Below are 17,023 nucleotides of genomic sequence, written 5' to 3'. Positions count from 1 at the left end.
ATTAAAATCTACTTGAGTTTTTAATTACCCAGAAAGCCAGATACATTTTATAAAAATGTCTTATAGGAAAAAAAATGTAGAAACCACAGATATGGAAAAAATAGATACTAGTTGTCACAAAAGCAGTGAAAAGAGAGCTCATGGATTGTGGAGAAGATTAGGAACAATTGAAACATGTATCTTATCTTCATTTTTATCACCATCTTTGTAGGACTCAGTTCTGGCAGATCTGTGTCTTCTCTTCCCCTCCAAAGTTTCTCCTATCTTGTTTACAAAGCCTTAACTATTAAGAGGAAAGAAGAGAAAAATGGGATGGTTCATTCTAAGAAAAGATCTTTATAACTATTGTTTTCCTAAGTGTTGAAAATATTTGAATTTGTGTGAAGTATGTTTTTTATAGTCAAGGCACAATAAATAAAGAACACTGAGTCACTCATGAAATGATTAATAACCCATAATCCTTTTCTAAGTTTTACCAGGAACTGGGCGATAATTTAATTTCATACTCTACTTCATTAGAAAAGTACATCATTTCCTACCACATGAGCTCACTGGATCACAAAAATGTTCATTTTTGAGGCTTTGTTAGAAACCCAATATACAAAGAAATTGTTTGTCACATGTATTCCCAGAAGCCATGTTTTATTCAGACAATTAAATTTTAGGGGGAAAATAACTTCTCATAACCTTGATCACCTTTTCTCTCTGTTGGAGAGCAGCATATTTTACCCACAGCACATCTAGGAATCACGATGAGAAAATTTTAACCAAACATGGGAAAAAAGTTGGTCATGCTAAGATTAAAGTGGGTCAAAAACAAGCTCATGGTAGAGTATTGGGCTCAAGCTAATAAAGACATTCCTCCCAGGGACTGCTTGATCCTGTACTGCAGAAGCTAAAGCCTAAAGAAGAGACTTAATTTCTTTGCCACATTGGAATATGTTAAAACCACCTCCACTCTGATTCCAGTGGGTAATGGGAATATTTACCTGGCCCGTTCCATAGTTGATCTGGTTAACCACCAATCATTGTCACTGAGAAGGATAACATAAAAACCTGTTTCAAAGAATTCAGTTGTCTGAGTTTCATACATTGGAGGTTCACTCTGTTTGCAGATTCCTAGAGGATTAGAACCTGCATTATCTACAGCTAGGCTTGCATCAAATAATATGACCAAAATCATGTAAAGAGTTAAATGGCTTAGAATATTAAGTAAAAATCTTTTTTGTTGCCTATTTTCTACCAGAAGAATTCATCTGTAATTCAGTATTATTAGCCAGTTATAATGATTAAAACCACATTGTTTATTTGTTGCCTGAAACTCTTACAAATAGCAACTATATCCCTTTTTGAATATTATACATAATTAAACATATACTTTAAAAAATCTAGTATCTTACTATATTTATTAAGTGTTCTAAAGGAGTTTTTAATAAGACATAAGACATACCACTTCTAAAGACTGTGCATCCTTAAAAGAATGCTCGCAATTTTCTAAGGCTTCATACAGAAATAATACTTTTATGTGAAAATAATACAGCACTGTCACAAGACATGGTCAGTCTAGTGATACTTTTTGAAGTCCACAGCACTGTTAGCTATAATCATGTTTTATATTACATTACTAGTATTTATTTATCTTATAACTGGAAGTTTATACCTTGACCACCTTCCTCCAACTTCCTATCCACTCACTCTTTGCCTCTGATAACCACAAATATTATCTCTCTATTCATCAATTTTACCATTTTGTTTTTTAGATTCCACATTTATATGAGATCATACAGCATTTATCTTTCTCAGTTAAGTTTATTTTACTTAACATAATGCTCTCAGGTCTATCCATGTTGTTGCAGGTGATAGGATTTCTTAATGTTTGCAGCAAAATTTTATCCCACTGTGTATATATCTTGTATATATCCACTGTGGCCTGCTGAAGGGTTGGGGGCACTGAGTGTGGCAGTGTGTACCCAGGACCTTTTGAAGAAGGTCCCCATTTTATTCATTATCTTCATGATAGTTTGGTCTCAGGTCAAACAACAGGGAGGTAACAGAGCCCTGCCCATCAACAAAAAATTGGATTAAAGATTTACTGAACATGGTCCCAATTCAGACTCAAATTGAAGAAAGTAGGGAAAACTGCTAGATCATTCAGGTATGACCTAAATCAAATCCCCTATGATAATACAGTGGAAGTGAGAAATAGATTTAAGGGCCTAGATCTGATAGATAGAGTGCCTGATGAACTATGGAATGAAGTTCATGACATTGTACAGGAGACAGGGATCAAGACCATCCCCATGGAAAAAAAATGCAAAAAAGCAAAATGGCTGTCTGGGGAGGCCTTACAAACAGCTTGAAGAGAAGAGAGGCGAAAAGCAAAGGAGGAAAGGAAAGATATAAGCATCTGAATGCAGAGTACCAAAGAATAGCAAGAAGAGATAAGAAAGCCTTCTTCAGCAATCAATGCAAAGAAAAAGAAAAAAAAAAAAAGAATGGGAAAGACTAGAGATCTCTTCAAGAAAATTAGAGATACCAAGGGAACATTTCATGCAAAGATGGGCTCAATAAAGGACAGAAATGGTCTAGACCTAACAGAAGCAGAAGATATTAAGAAGAGGTGGCAAGAATACACAGAAGAACTGTACAGAAAAGATCTTCACTACCAAGATAATCATGATGATGTGATCACTAATCTAGAGCCAGACATCTTGGAATGTGAAGTCAAGTGGGCCTTAGAAAGCATCACTATGAACAAAGCTAGTGGAGGTGATAGAATTCCAGTTGAGCTATTTCAAATCCTAAAAGATGATGCTGTGAAAATGCTGCACTCAATATGCCAGCAAATTTGGAAAACTCAGCGGTGGCCACAGGACTGGAAAAGGTCAGTATCGTTCCAATCCCAAACAAAGGCAATGCCAAAGAATGCTCAAACTACCGCACAATTGCACTCATCCCACAGGCTAGTAAAGCAATGCTCAAAATTCTCTAAGCCAGGCTTCAGCAATACGTGAACCGTGAAGTCCCTGATGTTCAAGCTGGTTTTAGAAAAGGCAGAGAAACCAGAGATCAAATTGCCAACATTCGCTGGATCATGGAAAAGCAAGAGAGTTCCAGAAAACATCTATTTCTGCTTTATTGACTATGCCAAAGCCTTTGACTGTGTGGATCACAATCAACTGTGGAAAATTCTGAAAGAGATAGGAATACCAGACCACCTGACCTGCCTCTTGAGAAACCTATATGCAGGTCAGGAAGCAACAGTTAGAACTGGACATGGAACAACAGACCGGTTCCAAATAGGAGAAGGAGTACGTCAAGACTATATATTGTCACCCTGCTTATTTAACTTCTATGCAGAGTACATCATGAGAAATGCTGGACTGGAAGAAACACAAGCTGGAATCAAGATTGCCGGGAGAAATATCAATAACCTCAGATATGCAGATAACACCACTCTTATGGCAGAAAGTGAAGAGGAACTCAAAAACCTCTTGATGAAAGTGAAAGAGGAGAGTGAAAAAGTTGGCTTAAAGCTCAACATTCAAAAAATGAAGATCATGGCATCTGGTCCCATTTCCGCATGGGAAATAGATGGGGAAACAGTGGAAACAGTGTCAGGCTTTATTTTGGGGGGCTCCAAAATCACTGCAGATGGTGATTGCAGCCATGAAATTAAAAGACGCTTACTCCTTGGAAGCAAAGTTATGACCAACCTAGATAGCATATTCAAAAGCAGAGATATTACTTTGCCGACTAAGGTCCATCTAGTCAAGGCTATGGTTTTTCCTGTGGTCATGTATGGATGTGGTTGAGAGCCAAAGAATTGATGCTTTTGAACTGTGGTGTTGGAGAAGACTCTTGAGAGTCCCTTGGACTGCAAGGAGATCCAACCAGTCCATTCTGAAGGAGATCAGCCCTGGAATTTCTTTGGAAGGAATGATGCTACAGCTGACACTCCAGTACTTTGGCCACCTCATGTGAAGAGTTGACTCACTGGAAAAGACTCTGATGCTGGGAGGGATTGGGAGCAGGAGGAGAACGGGACAACAGAGGATGAGATGGCTGGATTGCATCACTGACTCGATGGACATGAGTCTGAGTGAACTCCGGGAGTTGGTGATGGACAGGGAGGCCTGGCGTGCTGCAATTCATGGTGTCACAAAGAGTCAGAAACGACTGAGAGACTGAACTGAACTGAACTGAACATGGCCCTGCCCATCAAAACAAGACCCAGTTTCCCCCACAGTCAGTCTCTTCCATCAAGAAGCTTCCATAAGCCTCTTATCCTTAACCATCAGAGTGCAGACAGAATGAAAACCACAATCACAGAAAACTAATCAAACTGATCACATGGACCACAGTCTTGTCTAACTCAATGAAACTATGAGCCATGCTGTGTAGGGCAATCCAAGACAGATGGGTCATGGTGGAGAGTTTTGACAAAATGTGGTCCACTAGAGAAGGGAGTGGGTTTCCCTGGTGGCTCAGAGAAGGGAATGGAAAACCACTTCAACATTCATGCCTTGAGAACTCCATGAACAGTATGAAAAGGCAAAAGACAGGATACTGAAAGATGAACTCCCCAGGTCAGTAGGTGCCCAGTATGCTACTAGAGAAGAGTGGAGAAATAGCTTCAGAGAAAATGAACAGATGGAGCCAAAGAAAAACAACACCCAGTTATGGATGTGACTGGTGATGGACATAAAGTTTGATGCTGTGAAGAACAATATTGCACAGGAACCTGGAATGTTAGGTCATGAATCAAGGTAAATTGGAAGTGCTCAAACAGGAGGTGGCAAGAGTGAACATCGACATTTTAGGAATCAGTGAACTAAAATGAACTGGAATGGGCAAATTTAACTCAGATGACCATTATATCTACTACTGTGGCAAGAATCCCTTAGATGAAATGGAGTAGCCCTCATAGTTAACAAAAGAGTGGCAAGTACAGTACTTGGATGGAATCTCAAAAATGGCAGAATGATCTCTGTTTGTTTCCAAGGCAAACCATTCAATATCACAGTAATCCAAGTCTGTGTCCCAACCAATAATGCTGATGAAGTGGAAGTTTAATGGCTCTATGAAGTCACAAGATCTTCTAGAACTAACAGCTAAAAAAGAGGTCATTTCATTATTGGGGACTGGAATGCAAAAGTAGGATGTCAAGAGATACCTGGAGTAACAGGCAAATTTGGCCTTGGAGTACAAAATGAAGCAGGGCAAAAGCTAATATAGCATATGCCGTCTTCCAGCAACACAATTGAAAACTCCACACACGGACATCACCAGATGGACAATAGTGAAATCAGACTGATTATATTATTTGAAGCAAAAAATGGAGAAGATCTATACAGTCAGCAAAACAAAATGGGGAGCTAACAGTGGCTCAGATATGAACTCCTTATTGCCAAATTCAGACTTAATTAAAGAAAGTAGGGAAAACCACTAGACCATTCAGGTATGACCTAAATCAAATCCCTAATGATTATACAGTGGAAGTGAGAAATAGATTCAAGGAATTAGATCTGATAGACAGAGACCCTGAAGACCCTGAAGAACTATGGATGGAGGTTCATGACATTGTACAGGAAACATGAAGCAAGACCATCCCCATGGAAAAGAAATGCAAAAAGTAAAATGGCTTTCTGAGGAGGCTTTACAAATAGCTGTGAAAATCGAGAATCCAAAAGAAAAGGAGAAAAGGAAAGATATAAACATCTGAATGCAGAGTTCCAAAGAATAGCAAAGAGAGATAAGAGCATTCCTCAGCGATCAATGCAAAGAAATAGAGGAAAACAATAGAATGGGAAAGATTAGAGATCTCCTCAAGAAAATTGGAGCTACCAAAGGAACATTTCATGAAAAGATGGGCTCAATAAAGGACAGAAATGGTATGGACCTAACAGAAGCAGAAGATATTAAGAAGAGGTGGCAAGAATACACAGAAGAACTGTACAAAAAAGATCTTTACGACTCAGAAAATCACGATGGTGTGATCACTCACCTAGAGCCAGATATCCTGGAATGTGACTCAAGTGGGCCTTAGAAAGCATCACTATGAACAAAGCTAGTGGAGGTGATGGAATTCCAGTTGAGCTATTTCAAATCCTGAAAGATGATGCTGTGAAAGTGCTACACTCAATATGCCAGCAAATTTGGAAAACTCCACAGGACTGGAAATGGTCAGTTTTCATCCCAATCCCAATGAAAGGCAATGTCAAAGAATGCTCAAACTACCACACAATTGCACTCATCTCACACTCTAGAAAAGTTCAAAATTCTCCAAGCCAGGCTTTAACAATATGTGAACCATGAAATTTCAAATGTTCAAGCTGATTTTTAAAAAGGCAGAGGAACCAGAGATCAAATCGCCAACATTCGCTGGATCATTGAAAAGCAAGAGAGTTCCAGAAAAACATCTATTTCTACTTTACTGACTATGCCAAAGCCTTTGACTGTGCGGATCATAATAAACTATGGAAAATTCTGATAGAGATGGGAATACCAGACCACCTGACCTGACTCTTGAGAAATCTATATGCAGGTCAGGAAGCAACAGTTAGAACTGGACATGCAACAACAGACTGGTTCTAAATAGGAAAAGGAGTATGTCAAGGCTGTCTATTGTCACCCTGCTTATATAACTTCTATGCAGGGTACATCATGAGAAATACTGGGCTGGATGAAGCACAAGCTGGAATCAAAATGCTGGGAGATATATCAATAACCTCAGATATGCAGATGACACCACCCTTATGGCAGAAAATGAAGAACTAAAGAGCCTCTTGATGAAAGTGAAAGAGGAGAGTGAAAAAGTTGGCTTAAACTCAACATTCAGAAAACGAAGATCATGGCATCTGGTCTCATCACTTCATGGCAAATAGATGGAGAAACAGTGAAAACAGTGACAGACTTTATTTGGGGGGGGGGGGGCTCCAGAATCACTACAAATGGTGACTGCAGCCATGAAATAAAAAGACACATACTCCTTGGAAGAAAAGTTATGACCAACCTAGACAGCATATTAAAAAGCAGAGACATTACTTTGCCAACAAAGGTCTGTCAAGTCAAAGCTATGGTTTTTCTAGTAGTCATGTATGGATGTGAGACTTGGACTATAAAGAAAACTGAGCGCTGAAGAATTGATGCTTTTAAACTGTGGTGTTGGAGAAAACTCGAGAGTCCCTTGGACTGCAAGGAGATCCAGCCAGTCCATCCTAAAGGAAATCAGTCCTGAATATTCTGTAGAAACTACAATACTTTGGCCACCTGATGCAAAGAACTGACTCAATGGAAAAGACCCTGATCCTAGGAAAGATTGAAGGCAGGATGACCAGGGGATGACATAGGATGAGATGGTCGGATGGCATCACTGACTCAATGGACATGAGTTTGAGCAAGTTCAGTAGTTGGTGAAGGACAGTACAGCCTGGCATGCTGCATTCCATAGGGTCCCAAAGAGTAGGACACAACTGAGCGACTGAACTGTACTGAACTTTTTATATATCTATAAACACACACAGAGTATATGTGTATGCCATAACGTCCTTATCCATTTATCCATCTTGGACACTGAAGTTGTTTCCTTGTCTTTGATATTGTGAATAATTCTGTTATGAACCTGAGAGTGAGGATTTTTTTGTTTGTTTGACCACACTGCACAGCTTGTGGGATCTTAGTTTCCTGACCAGGGATTGAACCTAAGACCCCAGCAGTGACAGTGTGGAGTACTAACCACTGAACTCTCAGCATATTCCCCAAATATCTTTTGGAGTTATAGTTTTCATTTCCTTTGGATATATTCTCAGAGGTGAAATTGCTGATTCACATGGTAATTCTATTTTTAATTTCCTGAGGATCTTCAAAACTGTTTTGCACAGTGGTTGTACCAATTTACAATCCCACGAATAGTGCTAAAGGGATCCTTTCCTCCACATTGATGCCAGCATTTGTTTTCTCTAGTCTTTCTCATGATGACCATTGTAAAAGATTTGAAGTAGTTTCTCACTGTGGGTTAGGTTTATGTTTTCATAATGACCAGTGAGATAAGAGAATCCCAGGGACAGGGGAGCCTAGTGGGCTGCTTTCTATGGGGTCGCAAAGAGTCAGACTCAACTGAAGCGACTTAGCAGCGGCAGCGGCAGTGCAATAAGAAAGCCTTCCTCAGCAATCAATGCAAAGAAATAGAGGAAAACAACAGAATGGGGAAGACTAGAGATCTCTTCAAGAAAATTGGAGCTACCAAAGGAACATTTCATGCAAAGATGGGCTCAATAAAGGACAGAAATGGTATGGACCTAACAGAAGCAGAAGATATTAAGAAGAGGTGGCAAGAATACACAGAACTGTACAAAAAAAGATCTTCATGACTCAGATAATCACAATGGTGTAGTCACTCACCTAGAGCCAGATATCCTGGAATGTGAAGTCAAGTAGGCCTTAGAAAGCATCACTACGAACAAAGCTAGTGGAGGTGATGGAATTCCAGTTGAGCTATTTCAAATCCTAAAAGATGATGCTGTGAAAGTGCTGCACTCAATATGCCAGCAAATTTGGAAAACTCAGCAGTGGCCACAGGACTGGAAAAGGTCAGTTTCATTCCAATCCCAAAGAAAGGCAATGCCAAAGAATGCTCAAAATACCACACAATTGCACTCATCTCACAGGCTAGTAAAGTAATGCTCAAAATTCTCCAAGCCAGGCTTCAGCAATACATCAACCATGAACTTCCAGATGTACAAGCTGATTTTAGAAAAAGCAGAGGAACCAGAGATCAAATTGCCAACATTCGCTGGATCACTGAAACAGCAAGAGAGTTCCAGAAAACATCTATTTCTGCTTTATTGACTATGCCACAGCCTTTGACTGTGTGGATCACAGTCAACTGTGGAAAATTCTGAAAGAAATGGGAATACCAGACCACCTGACCTGCCTCTTGAGAAACCTATATGCAGGTCAGGAAGCAACAGTTAGAACTGGACATGGAACAATAGACCGGTTTCAAATAGGAAAAGGAGTACGTCAAGGCTGTATATTGTCACCCTACTTATTTAACTTCTATGCAGAGTACATCATGAGAAACGCTGGACTGGAAGAAGCACAAGCTGGAATCAAGATAGCTGGGAGAAATATCAATAACCTTAGATATGCAGATGACACCACCCTTATGGCAGAAAGTGAAGAGGAACTAAAGAGCCTCTTGATGAAAGTGAAAGAGGAGAGTGAAAAAGTTGGCTTAAAGCTCAACATTCAGAAAAAGAAGATCATGGTATCCGGTCCCATCACTTCATGGGAAATAGATGGGGAAACAGTGGAAACAGTGTCAGACTTTATTTTTCTGGACTCCAAAATCACTGCAGATGGTGATTGCAGCCATGAAATTAAAAGACACTTACTCCTTGGAAGAAAAGTTATGACCAACCTACATGGCATATTGAAAAGCAGACATTACTTTGCCAACAAAGGTCCGTCTAGTCAAGGCTATGTTGTTTCCAGTAGTCATGTATGGATGTGAGAGTTGGACTGTGAAGAAAGCTGAGCACTGAAAAACTGATGCTTTTGAACTGTGGTGTTGGAGAAGAGTCTTCAGAGTCCCTTGGGCTTAAGGAGGTCCAACCAGTCCATCCTAAAGGATATCAGTCCTGGGTATTCTTTGGAAGGAATGATGCTAAAGCTGAAACTCCAGTACTTTGGCCACCTCATGCGAAGGGTTGACTCATTGGAAAAGACTCTGATGCTGGGAGGGATTGGGGGCAGATGAAGGGGATGACAGAGGATGAGATGTCTGGATGGCATCACCGACTCAATGGATGTGAGTCTGAATGAACTCCAGGAGTTGGTGATGGACAGGGAGCCCTGGCATGATGCAATTTCTGGGGTCGCAAAGAGTCGGACACGAATGAGCAGCTGAAATGAACTGAACTGAACTAGTGATGTTGAGCATCTTTTCAAGTACCTGTTGTTCTTTCAAATATCTTCTGTGGAGAAATATCTATTCAGGTTCTTTGCCTATTTATCAATTAAATTGGGGTTTATTTTACTGTTGAACTTTATGATTTCTTTATATATTTGGGAGATTAAACTCTCATAAGATATATTGTTTAATATTTTCCCCACCCCATAGGTTGTCTTTTCACTTTGCTGATTTCTTTTGCTATGTAGAAACTTTTTAGTTTGATGTCATTCTCAGTTGGTAAAGAATCTGCCTGCAATGCGGAGACCTGGGTTCAATCCCTGGGTTTGGGAAGACCCCCAGGAGAAGGGAAAGGCTACCCACTCGGTATTCTCGCCTGGAGAATTACATGGACTGTACATATAGTCCATGGGGTTGCAAAGAATCAGACATGACTGAGTGAATTTCACTTTCAGTTTCATCCTACTTAATTTTTTTTTTCATTTTGTTGGTAAGGATTTTGGAGTCATATTCAAAAACCATTATTACCAAGACTCATGCTAAAGAGTTTTATTTTTATGTTTTTTTCCAGGAGCTTCATGGCTTCAGGTGTTAAATTTAAAAATTTAATCCATTGTGAGTTAATTTCTGTGAGCAGTGTAAGTTATGGGTCAAGTTTTATTCTTTTACATATGAAAATCTAATTATCTTAGCTCCATTTATTGAAAAGACCCTTTTCACACTGAATATTTTTGAACCCTTGTGAAATATTATATGACTATATATGCTTGTGTTTATTTCTGGATTCTCAATTATGTTCCATTAATCTATTTGTCTCTTTTTATGCAATACCATACTGTTTTGATAACCATAGCTTTATAGTATACCTCGAAATCAGAAGTTTGTGGCCACCTACTTTGTTCTTTCTTATGGTTAATTTGGCTATTCTAGGTCGTTTGGGGGAGCGTTTTTTCCTACATCTGTAAAATAATGGCATTGGAATCTTGACTGGCTTTGCATTGAATCTATATATGGCTTTTCATAGTAATGATATATAAAGAATAGTAATTCTTCCAATTGATGAACATGGACTACCTTTCCATTTATTTCTGTTTTCTTCAATTTTGTTCCTCAATGTCTTGAATTTTCAGCGGACAGCTCTTTCACTTTCTCAGATAAATTTATTCTTACTATTTTATTGTTTTTAATGCTATTATGAGATTGATTTATTTCTTTTTTAGAAAATATATCATTATTGTACAGAAATGCTAATTTTTGTGTGTTAATTTTGTATCCTGCTATTAATATTTAGCTCTGTATTGATTAGTTCTAACCATTTATTGCTTGAGTCTTTAGGACTTTCTATATATAAAATCATATCATCTGAAAACAGATACAAATATTATAACTTCCTTTTTAATTCTTATACCTTTTATTTTATCTTTTTGCCTGATTGCTTCTTGTACTATGTTAAATAGGAATAGGGAGAATGGCACATTTGTCTTGTTCCTGATCTTAAAGAACAAACTTTCAGACTTTCATTGTTATATAATGTTAGCACTGAGCTTGTCATATATGGCTTTTATCATTTTGAGATATGTTCCTTATTTGCCTGATTTGTTGGGTTTTTACTATGAGTGAAAGCTGAATTTTGTCAAATGATTTTTCTGCTTCTACTGGAATTATGATTCTTTTCTTTCATTATCGTAATGTGTCACATTTATTGAAATCCACTTGTTGAACCATTCTTGTGTCCCCGGGATTAAGCTCACTTGATTATAGTGCCTGAACCTTTAATGTGCTTGCTGAATTTAGTTTGTTACTATTTTACTGAGGAATTTTGCCTCTATATTCATCAAAGTTAAGTGGTAAATTCACCAGTGAAGCCATCTCGTACTGGGCTTTTCTTCATTGAAACAAAATTGGTCTTTTCAGAATTTTATTTCTTCCTCATTTAGTATTGGTGAATTGTTTGTTTCTTAGAACTTTTCCATTTCCTCTAGGTTGTCTAGGTTGTTGATATTTAGTTGTCCATAGTAGCCTCTTATAATCTTTGAGTTTCTGTTGTATTAGTTGCAATGTCCCCTTTTCATTTATAATTTTGTTGATTTGGGTTCTTTTGGTTTTTTCTCTCAGCTATTCTAGCTAAGGATTTGTCAGTTTTGTTCCTCTTTCCAAGGAACTAACACTAGACTTTTTGTCGTTGTTGTTCTCTATTTCATTTATTTCTAATTTGATCTTTACTATTTCTTTTTTTTCCCCCTAACTTTGGGCTCAATTTGTTCTTTCTCTAGTTTCTTAAGGTGAAGAGATAGGTTGTTTATTTGGTATCTTTCTTGCTTATTAATGTAGACATTTTTGGCTATAAACTTCTCTCTTGAAACCATTTTTACTGCTTTCCACAAGTTCTGCTCTGTTGTATTTCCATCTTTATTATTTCAAGCAACCTTTTAATTTCCCCTTTAATTAATTTCTTCCTTAATCCTTTGGTTTTTCAGAAGAGTATTGTTTAATTTTTTTGTGTCTATGAATTCTCCAGTTTTCCCCTTGCTATTGATTTATAATTTTATGCCATTTGGTAAGAGGAGATACTTAATATGATTTCAGTCTTCTTGAATTTACTAAGATCACAGCCATTCTGACTGGTGTGAAATGGTACCTCATTGTGGTCTTGATTTGCATTTCTCTGATAATGAGTGATGTTGAGCATCTTTTCATGTGTTTGTTAGCCATCCATATGTTTTCTTTGGAGAAATGCCTATTTAGTTCTTTGGCCCATTTTTTGATTGGGTCGTTTATTTTTCTGGAGTTGAGCTGCATAAGTTGCTTGTATATTTTTGAGATTAGTTGTTTGTCAGATATATACGGGATTTAGAAAGATGGTAGTGATGACCCTGTATGAGAGACAGCAAAAGAGACACAGATATATAGAATGGACTTTTGGACTCTGAGGGAGAGGAAGAGGGTGGGATGATTTGGGAGGATGGCATTGAAATATGTATACTATCATGTAAGAAAAAAAAGCGCCAGTTTATGTTCGATACAGGATACAGGATGCTTGGGGCTGGTGCATGGGAATGATCCAGAGAGATGATATGGGGTGGGAGGTGGGAGGGGGATTCAGGATTGGGAGCTCATATACACCCATGGCAGATTCATGTCAATGTATGGCAAAAACAATACAGTATTGTAAAGTAAAATAAAGTAAAAATAAAATTGAAAATAAAAGTACTTATCACTTTATTTCTGTCTTGCCAAGTATTAGAAATTTTGGTTAACAGTTACTTTCTTTCAATATTGATCTTGGTCTCTGTCATGACGGGGTGCTTCAGCCTCACCCTGAAGTTCTAAAATTCTCTAGGTTGTATCTTATTCTTGAATAGTTGTTAATTCTTTTTCTTGTGACGTGGAGAGAACACAGGAGCAACTTTTGTTAACATCTTTGTGATGTCACTCCTTCATTCGATTTTTTTTTTTAGATACATGATTATGTGCAAAACTGTGTGGAAAAAACTACAAATGGTGTGGAATCCTGAGTATGGAGATGAAAGTTAACTGGGAAAGCCAAAGAAGAATTTAAGAAGTAAAATTTTACCTGGCCCTCAAAGATTGGTTAAGATTTTGATGAAGGAAATTATGAAGATCACGCTCATTAAAATGAATTGGTCTTTGCAATTCCTATTTGCTGTCTGGAACAAAGAGCCTCATCAAGAAGCCCTAAAATTCCAGGAATGGGTAAGGAAATTATATTCTCCATATTAGGGAACTTTTCCTCCAAAAAAGAATTGTATCTAAATACTTTGCTTAGCAAGAAAGGAAGACTAGATAAGTTTCATTAAAAATAAAAGTATAAAGGGACTCCCTTGGTCATCCAGTAGTTAAGACTCCGTACTTCCAGTGCAGGGCATGTGGGTTTGATTCTTGATTAGGGAACTAAGATCTTGCATGCCATGTGGCCCCCCACAAAAAAAAATAAAAATAAAGTAATAAATTTTAAAATAAATAAATGTATCATAGTGGTTTAGTCTCTAAGTCATGTCCAACTCTTGCAATCCCATGATCTGTAGCCTGCCAGGCTCCTCTATCCATAGGATTCTCTAGGCAAAAATACTGAAATGGGTTGTGATTTCCTTCTCCAGGCGATCTTCCCAACCCAGGAATCAAACCCCCGTCTCCTGTATTGCAGGCAGTTTCTTTACGAACTGAGCTACCAGAGAAGCCCCCAAAAAGTGAGAGTCGCTCAGTCCTTTCCGACTCTTTGTGACCCCATGGACTATAGATCCATGGAGTTCTCCAGGCCAGAATACTCAAGTGGGTAGCTTTTTCCCTTCAACAGTGGATCTTTCCAACCCAGGAATTGAACTGGAGTCTCCTGCATTGCAGGCAGATTCTTTACCAACTGAACTATCAAGGAAGCCCATATATGTATAAATAAATGCATGTATAAATATATATATGCATAAATAAATGTAAGAAGACATGTCTATATTAAAGGCATAATCAAGCATGGATGGAAAGCATATCGCATCTGTTTATTTTATTTTTTAATTTTACTTTATTTTACTTTACAATACTGTATTGGTTTTGCCAAAACACGTGTAGAACAATAATTTACTTCTAAGAAAAGGTTAAAAATCCAGGCAACAGGTATCATAATACGTGTTAGCTAACTGTGAAAACAGAAATACAAAATAACCATTTTTAAATGCCAGCAAAAATTAAAGATCATTAAAAGTTATTTTTTTAAATAGATCTTCTACTTCCTTCTACATTTCCTTTTTATTATTTTTACACAGTTTAGATAAGAATTATGAAGGCAATAACTTGTTGGAATTTTGATACAGATGTTTTATATGTTCCTGACAAGGCACACAAAGTAACTCTCTATTGTTTATAATTTTTTTCTTTTTATGACTCATATGCTCAATGAGTAGTTTAATTTTTTGTTTTGGAGTCTTAGACGATGGCAAGTTTTATTAAAGTTAAATATGACACAGCATTCTCTTTAACCAAACATGAACACAGACCCCTCAGTGAGAACGAGGTATGAATAAGCATTAAAGGCTCTTAAAATAGAGCATAAGGACGTGAAGGTATGAATTGTAGTATGTTTCTAGTACAATGTAACAGCAAAGCCTGGATAATTTTTTTTTTCTCCACTATTGTAAACCAACAGCATTGATGACAAATGACATTTATCAAATTCTAATAACTGAAAAACATCATGTTTTTTTGAAACAGTCTCCTACATTTAATGCCATTGGATACATGCGAAATGCTTTTTGGTAGGACTTTCAAAATATCCTCCATATTCAAAAAAAGAGGCAAAATCATTGTCATATATATGCAGTAAAATCTGACTAGAAAGTTTCTTGTAACCTTCATAATAGGTTGGTATTTTCTTGCATTTCTTCTCATGGTACATTTCAACAGCTCTCCTTACCCTTCTCTCTCTCTTTCAGCAATAAAAGCTACTCATTTTTCTTTATGTAAGAGAATTTATTTGTAGATTTGAGCTGAGTACTTTACCTAAACCCCACAGATGTATGCCATACAATTGTTGCCACATTCTTGATTATCTATAAGATACATTGCACGGATAACTTGAAATCCTTGACAAATTTCATGGACATTTTATATAGTGTTTGTTGACTGGAAAATGTCAAGCAAAAAAAGTCAAAGCAACATAGTCTATTTAAGCTCTCCACTGAATATGAAGGGCTGCCTAAGACACGTAGCTCTGACGGCCAGGTTTCTAACTACAAAGCTAAATGACTCGGTGTTATCAAACGTATTTCTTCCAAATACTCAAGTACTAAAATGACAAATCATAGCGGTGGCTGTTAGCCTGAAGACACTCCTGTTCTATTATTTAAAGTCTGTTTTTTTTTTTAATGTCTGAGATTTCTATGTAGGAAAAATAATGAACTTTAAGAAATGTCATTTTTACTAACAGAAATTATGGCTTGAACACCTGAATATGAATATTAAATACAAAAAAGTACATTTAAATGATGTTAAGGTTGTGACACAAACTGACAAAAGCAGCAAAATTCAAAGTTAAGGATGACACTCTACCTTAACTCACCCTGTTATGAGGGGGAAAAGGGCACCAGAGTGGACAGCTGGAAATGCTATCTTGGCCTTCATTCTCCATTGCCTGATGGAGTCACATAGTGTGTTACTCTTCATATTATTTAATTGGTTTTTGGCATTTGGTTCTCTCTCTTTAGCTTGAGAGAATTTTTGGTGCCCATTTATAAAATGTTACTTGCAAACCTACACATATTGATATGTGCATTTTGCTGTCACTCAGGAGAGAGATCATTTGAGTTATTTAGAGAATGTGTTTATGTGTGTGTCTGTTGGGAGAGAGGCATTTATCAAACAATATGAGTACTTTATGTAAGACAGAAAATACAAACTAACAATTTGGGGGCATTGAATCTGTACCAAGCATTATTCTAACTGTTTACAGGTATGAACTTCTTCAATACACACACACACACACACACACACACACACACACACACACACACACACACATCTATGAGAAAATTATCATTTTCATCATCGTCATCACCATTATATTCATTTTACAGGTAAGGAAACTGAGACTCAATGACTCCAGCTGAGACCACATAGCTAATACCCACCAAAGTCAACATTCAAACCTGGACTCCAAGCAGTCAAGTTCTTAATCACTATGACCAAAAGATATGAAAGCAACAAGAATGTCACAAATACCCTTCTACAGCAACTAGTACACAGCTATAGCCAAAGAAGAATTTCTAGGTCCCATCAAGTAAGCATCTGTTTTGTTTAAGCACCTGTTATACAGAAAGCATTAGAATATGTGCTTTGGATGAACAGAAGGAGGCAAGAGGAACTAACAATTATAAGGAATCTGCCATGTGCTAGATGTTTCACTGAGGAGCATTCAAGTGCTGTATCTTCTAATTGCTTTATGTGTGTGCGCACTCAGTCATGTCCGGCTCTGCAGCTTCATGGGCTGTAGCTCCCCAGGCTCCCATGTCCATGGAGTTTTCCAGGCAAGAACACAAGAGTGGTTTGCCATTTATTACTCTGGAGCATCTTCCGAACCCAGGAATTGAACCTGTGTCTCTT

The sequence above is a fragment of the Ovis aries genome, chromosome 2, assembly GCF_016772045.2.
Source record: "Ovis aries strain OAR_USU_Benz2616 breed Rambouillet chromosome 2, ARS-UI_Ramb_v3.0, whole genome shotgun sequence".
Lineage (NCBI taxonomy): Eukaryota > Metazoa > Chordata > Mammalia > Artiodactyla > Bovidae > Ovis > Ovis aries.
Note: the sequence above shows the minus strand (reverse complement) of the source record.